Source organism: Lutra lutra, chromosome 17 (assembly GCF_902655055.1).
Source record: "Lutra lutra chromosome 17, mLutLut1.2, whole genome shotgun sequence".
Classification (NCBI taxonomy): Eukaryota; Metazoa; Chordata; class Mammalia; order Carnivora; family Mustelidae; genus Lutra; species Lutra lutra.
This window is the reverse complement of record NC_062294.1, coordinates 13665196-13673170: the sequence shown is the minus strand read 5'-3', so window position 1 is coordinate 13673170 and position 7975 is coordinate 13665196. Positions and strand designations below refer to the sequence as shown.

At 45.8% G+C, this 7975-nt stretch overlaps 1 protein-coding gene across 1 annotated transcript in view; it reads left to right on the top strand.

The window, feature by feature from the left end:
* Positions 1-79: 79 nt before the first annotated feature.
* The window catches only part of TAT (tyrosine aminotransferase), a 48985-nt gene continuing 41089 nt past the window's right edge, over positions 80-7975 (top strand). The window contains exons 1-2 of the mRNA XM_047710302.1: positions 80-187; positions 4020-4188. The gene's annotated coding sequence lies outside the window, so the exon portion shown is untranslated. The remainder of the gene's footprint in view (positions 188-4019; positions 4189-7975) is intronic.

Sequence of the window (7975 nt, the reverse complement as noted above, 5' to 3'; positions counted from 1 at the left end):
TCACCTGAGCGCGCGCGCCGGTAGGGGGCGCGGCTGTGCGTGGCTGGCGTGCAGGCGCGCGGGGAGCGTGTGCGAGGCTGAGGGCCGGGGGAGAGGGTGGCTCGCTGCTCTGCGCCCCGCTCAGCGGATACCCCTGCGCCCGCCGCACCTAGTCTTCCCTGACGCGTCCTTTCCGTGACCCCGGAAGGTGGGTGGCATAGGGAAGCGAGCTCTGGACTTCCTCAGCCCCTTGGGTGCGCATTCCCGTCGCGTGCCCATCTAGTCACTCGCCCATGGTTCCTGCCCCTCCAGCCACCCAGCCGTCTCCCCCTGCACTTGCCCTCTCTCGCTTCCTCCGTCTCCCTCTATGCTTAAAACTGTGTTGTTCAGGGGGGCTTGAGGCCAGTTCATCTACTGCAACAGTCTCGGATTTATAAACGTTTTTTAAAGTAACCGCACAGAATAGTCAGCTTTTCCTTTGCCAAGTACAGATGTTTAAAAACATAAAAACTGCCGTCTGTTAATCCTTTAGAGAAATACACGCGAGCAGCTACGCTGGCAGGCCGTGGAGACACAGTGGCGAACTCCCATTGCGTGGCGCTTCCCTTCTAGCACGTGTGGGAAAAGAGAGAAAGGGCACTAAACGAAGAAAGAGACAATGTCTAAAATTTAAGGAGGAAGGCAGGTTTCTTTCCTTAGACCTCAAAAGGGACCTCTGAGTTGAGTCCCGGAAGGCAGCTTTGGGGGTAGCTGAAAGATTGTGCCAGAAAGAGAAGCTAGGTAATACAGAGTGGGGATGTGGGATGAAGCTGAGAGGCGGAGCAGCCCGGTGTTGTAGGGTCTCCACAGTGAGGGGTTGTTTTCATTCTGAAAGTAATGGGAAAGCATTGAACAGTTTGAGCAAGAAAGTGACTTGCTCTGATTTAGGTTTTTATTATTGTTACTATTCCTTTTTTTTTTTTTTTTTTTTTAAGAGAGAGAGAGAGAGGCGAGGGGAAGGGGCAGAGGGAGAGAGAGAATCTGAAGCCTGCTCCACACCCAGCATAGAGTCTGAAGGGGCTTGATCTCATGACCTGAGCCAAAATCAGAGTCAGACACTTAACCACAGGGAGGCCCAGGCACCCTTGATACATGGTTTGAAAAGATCACTGCTTGGCTTTTTTGTAGAGGGTGGAGGACCAGGAGCCAAGAGGAGAGGCAAGAGATAAATTAAGAAGTTGCCAAAGCAACCTGAGTGAGGGGAGCTAGTGGCTCAGTTGCTGGTGAGAAGTGGGTGGATCCGGGTTGTGGTTTGGAGGAAGAACTTAAAGGATAGATTGGATGTGGGGGGTGAGGGTGGTGGAGGCAAGTGCTTACTGAAATGGGAAGACTGGAGGGAACGGGGTGTGGGGCAAAGTAGAGAGTTCCATTTTAGACATGCTCCGTTTGATGTGGCAATGATTCATCCAAGTGTAGACGTCCAGTTGCAAAGGGATAGATGAATGAGTCTGGAGGAAGAGGGGGCAGAGATACTCTGTGGGAATAAAGGCAGTTACCTAAAGAGGGAGAAGTTTAAATGCCAGGAGAACCTTGGGCTGAGCCCCAGGGAAATCTAACCTTTAGAGCTAATCCTAAAAGGATTGAGAAGTGGTGACTGGGGTAGGAGGAAAGCCGGTAGTGGGGAGTCAACAGGCCTAGCTGCCAGACATCATCCTGCAGAAACGCCGAGGGCCAAATCCTCGGGCCTTGCACCGTGTTCTGAGCCTGGGACAGCTGTGGCCTTCCAGGAAGCCTGGTGAACAGGCAGACATGGGATGGTTAGTGAGATGGCAAAGTGCTGCTTCTCTCAGGCCTTCCCTCTGGGCTCCTGGAACCCCTTTTTTGAATAAACCAAAACCCTTACCACCTTACCTTTTTATTCCCCTTGTTTTTGTTTTGTTTGGCATCTTTACCTCGATCCACTACTTACTGGTTTGCTGTTAAAGGGTGCAAATGACTCCATTTAGGGCTTTTCTTTTTTAAAGATTTTATTTATTTTTTTGACAGAGAGAGAACACACACAAGCAGGGGGAGCCACAGAGGGAGAGGGAGAAGCAGGTTCCCCACTGACCAGGGAGCCAGACATGAGGCTTGATCCCAGGACCCTGGGATCATAACCTGAGCTGAAGGCAGATGCTTAACCGAAGGCAGATACCCCCAAGGCACCACATTGTTTTCTCTTTTTTAATTTAATTTTATTTTTTCAGTGTTCCAAGATTCATTGTTTATGCGACACTGGCCTGCCCTGACTCAGATCAGTGGTCTTCCAGTCTGCTGTCCCCCTGAGCAGGACTCTGCGGGACACCCAGGGTGTAGCTTCCTGTCAAAAGCACATTTGACCCTGGACCCAGGGCTGAGGGTCAGTGTTTTCTCTTTTTTTTAACAGTAGTTAGCCCTTTGCTTTCTCTTCTCCCTTCACAGACTCCATCACTCTGAACACCAAGTCCACTCAGGGCTGGGTATCTGAGAGTCATCTGTAAATGTTCCCCATTCTGTGCTCAGTCAGGATTTGCTGAATGGAAGGATTGACAGATACATATTGCTTTTTTACTCCCTTTGGGATGCCTTGTGGAACAAGGGGGACCTGGATATATTTTTGTGGGAGGCTCTGGAGGAAAGTCTTTCCAAAATCCAAGTGATGACTTAACTTCGCCACAAACTGTCTAGGGAAGATTGCCTTTTCTAAAACAGGTCACAATAGTATTTCCAGTCCCACATACTCTTCCAGAACCTTCCCACTGCCCCTTTAAGACGGAGAGTCTTTATCCCCACACTGGGAGCGTGGGCAGTCCTTTGCAATTGTCTGGATGAAGAGATTCAGGGCTGGCTACATAATTTGTAGGGCCCAGTGCAAAATAAAAATGTGGGGCCCTTTGTGTAAATATTATTAGGAATTTCAAGACGGTGACAGCAGAGTATTAAACCAAGTATAGGATGTTCTAAGCGAGGGGTCCTGGGTGACTGCACAGGTCACATCCTTTGAAGCTAGCCCTGAACAAAATGTGGTGAAAGGGACAAAATGGCTTCTAGGGCCTGTCATAGAAGGCCATGCAGCTTTCCCCTGGCTCTCTGAGAATGCTCCCTCTTGGACTGCAGTCACAGTAATGTGAGCAATCCCAGGCTACATGAGCAAGCCATGTGTGGGTATTCTGGCTGTTAGCACCAGCTGCAGTCCCAGCTGACAGCTCATGTCACCTGCCAAAGGCTGGTGAATGCATGTTCGTGATTCCAACCCTAGCCTTCGAATCACCTCCAGCCTTTGGATCTTCCTGCTCAGTTCTTACTCTTATGAAGGAGAGATAAACCATCTCCACTGGGCCTTTCCAAATTCCCAACCCACAGAATCCATGAGCATAGTAAATGGTTCTCTTATGCCTTTAAGTTGGCCGGGGAGCAGGGGATTGGATTAGTTACTCAGCAAAAGATAGTACCTTCCATGACTCGAGCTCACCTTGGCCTCTCCTTTTTCTGAGTAGGGAAATTTTTTGAATTGCCAAATGTATTGCAGTTTTGGTTCAAAACATGCAGTTTATCTATTGGTCCCAATATTTGAAAAATTTACATTTATTTGTATTGATTTGCATTGTCGGTCTCTCTCTGGGCTGTCGACTGCCTGGAATGATGTTTTTGACAATATAATGGCATGGCATTTAGAAGGTGCTTAATAACTAATTGTTGGATAAATAACATTAGTTCTTGTTGGTGAATCTGTGTTCTAAGAAAGATGACAGGGACCTTATATCTTCCATATCTTGCATAAGATACAAGACGGCATAAGGGGCATTAAAAAGAAAAGTTTCCAACTATGTGTAATTTCTGATCAATCAATCAACTACATAAGTAAGGAGGGAGTAAGTAAGGTAGCTAAGTTAGAACCCAGTGAAAATTTGATGGGCTTATTTAATTTTAGTCTAATGTATGTTCTTTTCATTTTTATAGAAAATATTAGGAACCAATGCTCTGACCTCTTCTTTGCCTTAGTTGGAAGTATAAAATCTTCTGGTTATTCCACCTTCTTCCAGGAACCCTTGGACAGATGTTATGCATATGGTGAAAGGTTACAAGGGCAGGAGCTCTTTTCTGATGAAACCCCTGAATGTTCAGCCAAAATAAAGAGCACCAGTAGCCGATGGCCAAAGAATGGAAGAGGAAAGTACTCGCCATTGGTGTCTTCTAGAGAAATTTCCTGAAATTAGGTAAGATCACAACTCTCATTCAGATATAAAGTGGACACATGCTAAACATCTTATTTAACTCAGTAATCACTGAGGGACTCAGGCAGCTGTTACAACAGTTTCAGAAGAAAATCTGAAGAACACACCCAGGATAGGTCGGGAATAATGAAATGAGTGTGTGAAGGAGGCAAAATTGATTGCTTGTCATGAGGGAAAGGAAAATCAGTTGAACCGTTACCAGACAGGATAGAATTTGCATGTGTATAGGCAAAACTTTTTTTTGTTTTCCTGGCTATCGAACATCTACAGTTTGGTGTTGCAAAAATAACATAGTTTTCTGCTGAGGCCCAAACAGAAGGGCATTGCCGTCATTTAAACTGGGAAAGCTGGATGCTCAATGGTCTTAGAGATTTGTGCATTTGGGGAAATGTAGTGAGGGGCTCTCCCTGAGGAGAAATAGTACGCGCTGCCTCTTCTGACTTAGCAGGCTCGCAATGAAGCCTGTGCATCTACATTTTTTTTTTATTTTTTTTTTAAAACATCTACATTTTTAAATAATTCTTTGAGGCACCCCGTTTGAGAACTAATATATTCATGTAAATTAGTTTTCCATCCTAACTAAATGAGAACCTAATGTGAGACGAATCCAGATACTCACCTAAGTTTTTTCTTAAAAAAAATAAACATTCCTCTTGGTTTTGGGTACATTTTATGGCATTTGGGGGCAGAGGGTTTATTTTCCCAATTCTGTTCTTAACTCTGAGTGGTTTCATGCAGCCGTCCCTATTAGGAAGACAGCCCTTCAGATGTGTGAATCCACGGGTTACCCCTGCATATTCTCTGCACGATCTCCTCCTGGCCCCTCTCCCTCTTACAGTATCCTGTGCTGGGCGCCAGACTCCAGGCTCAAGCTCAGGTGACAGGGACTTTCAGACAGTTAAGCCTGCCGCGAAGGCAGAGATGACCAGCAGGGGGCAGCACAGGCTCAGGCTGGGGTGTCTGCGCCATCTCCCCTTTTCTCAGCCTGAGTGTTTCCCAGCTCACCTGAGCGTGGGTGACTATTTCTCTGATCACAGGTGTGATAGAAAACACACAGTTCAGGGGCGCCTGGGTGGCTCAGTGGGTTAAGCTGCTGCCTTCGGCTCAGGTCATGATCTCAGAGTCCTGGAATCGAGCCCCACATCGGGCTCTCTGCTCAGTAGGGAGCCTGCTTCCTCCGCTCTCTCTGTCTGCCTCTCTGCCTGCTTGTGATCTCTCTGTCAAATAAATAAATAAAATCTTAAAAAAAAAAAAACACACAGTTCAGTTTAGTTCCTTGAACTTTGCATACTATGCAAATGACTTCAGGAAGTCCCTCAATGTCTCTGTGCCCAAGTGTCCTTGTTTGCAGAATAGGGATGTTTGCACACATCTCCTAGGATTAAATCAAGTAAAGATGGGTAAAACACTTGAAGCAGTGGTTGGACATAATTAATACTATAAAAGTACTAGCTGTTATTACTGTCACTGTTACTGTTTATCAGGTACTGTGGACTCCTAAGTAAATGAGATTTTTTTCTTTTTTAAGATTTATTTATTTATATGAGAGAGAGAGGGTATGCGTGCACACATGCACATAAGTAGGGAGAGGGACAGAGGGAAAAGAGTATCAAGCAGACTCCCCACTAAACATGGAGCCCTGCACAGGGCTTGAACTCATGACCCTGAGATCATAACCTGAACTGAAATCAAGAGTCGGTCCCTTAACTGACTGAGCTACCCACGTGCCTCCCGGACTGTCTTTGAAAGCTCACAGCTCTAAAAGGCAGAGAGGGAAATACATGATATTGCAAAGGAAAAGCTGTGCGTGAGTGTACCTGCGGTATGGAGGGAGGCAGAAGCAACCAAAAAATGGCTTGCCAGAAGAAGGAGTGCTTTTAGGAATAAATAAGACAAAAGGGCTTGGGGCTTGGGGAACAAAGGCAGGAGGCAGCATTCCAACCAAGGGGGGGGGGCAGTGAATAGAAAGTAGGCAGGTTTGGGTAGCTTCAGCTTCCATTCCTTCAACTTGGACCAGCACAAGGGACAAGGGAGGAAGTCAGGGGAAAATAGGGGCAGGGACCAAATCATGACCAGTCTTGAAAATCAGCCTTATGGACTTGCACTTACTGCTGTGGGTCTGGGGCCTCCAAGCAAGGGCGTACAACCTCCACTGTGGGGTAGGAAAGACATATTAGCGCTTTAATGTGTGAATGTTATCTTTTTGGGAATTTTTTCCTTTGTACCTGGTTTATAATATTAAGTAATATGTTAATACAATGGTATAATTTTAAATAAATACATTTGGCCCTTGAATGACATGGGGGGAGGGTGGAGTACCAAGCCCCTACCCCACTGAAAATCTACATATAACTTTAGACTTCCCTAACACTTAACTACTAACAGCTTACTGTTGATTGGAAGCCTTAATGGTAACATAACAGTGCATTAACAAGTGTTTTGTATGTTATGCGTATTACATTCTGTATTCTTACAATAAAGTAAGCGAGAGAAAAGAAAATGTTATTAAGGGACGCCTGGGTGGCTCAGTCATTAAGCGTCTGCCTTCAGCTCAGGTCATGATCCCGGGGTCCTGGGATGGAGCCCTGCATCGGGCTATCTGCTCGGCGAGGAGCCTGCTTCTCCCTCTCCCACTCCCCCTGCTTGTGTTCCTTCTCTTGCTGTGTCTCTCTGTCAAATAAGTAAATAAAATCTTAAAAAAATGTTATTAAGAAAATCATAAGGAAGAGAAAATATTTACAGTGATGTACCGTATTTATTGAAAAACATCCACATGTAAGTGGACCTGCACAGTTCAGACCCACGTTCAAGGGTCAGCTGTGTTTGTATATTGGGATACATGCTAGCTTTATGACTACAGGTCCTGCAGAGCCACCAGAGATGTCTTTTAATCAGAAGCAATAGTAATAATATTCCAGAACGTCCTAGAAGGTGAGCTAGCCCACATTGAGGCCTTGGCACTGGAGACGACAAGGGGTGGACTTGAGTGATATGAAGGAGGTGTTTAGTTCCATCAACCAATGAGGAGCAGGTGATCTGTAAGTGGCCAGGTGGCCAAGAGCTTGGGGAACAGAATGTCAAATGCTCAATGAAAAACAAACACTCACAGAACATCAGGTACCCAATGACTACCAGGTATTGGTGCAATCAATTTTTTTATTACTTTTTTTATTACAGAGAATTCAGTAAATCCAATATTAGAAACTTTTCAGTTGTATCTGGACTGTAAGTGACCTTCGCTAGATCATGGGAGGAGGATGATTCCTTCTTGCTAGGAAGGAGCCAGACTGTACTTTTGGGTGAGAAGATAGGAGGCAGGACCATTGCAGGGAGGAAGGGGAGACAATTTTCCTAGAAGGGAGAGACTTAAGCATATCTATAGGCTCAAGAAAGAGGGGATTAATAATGGGATGAAAAATAGAAACAGGGGCACCTGGGTGGCTCAGTGGGTTAAAGCCTCTGCTTTCTGCTCAGGTCATGATCCCAGGGTCCTGGGATCGAGCCCCACATAGGGTTCTCTGCTCAGCGGGAAGCCCGCTTCCTCCTATCTCTCTCTCTGCCTGCCTTTCTGCCTACTTGTGATCTCTGTCAAATAAATAAATAAAATCTTAAAAAAAAAAATAGAAACAGCTTCTCCAGTAGCCTCCCCAGGGCCTGGTTCCCTGGCAGTATTACTCCACTTCCTCTCACCAAAGAAACCCCTTCTCTTGTTGTACTTCTTATTTAAAATGGCTAAAAACCATGACCTTTTTTTTAAGTTTTAT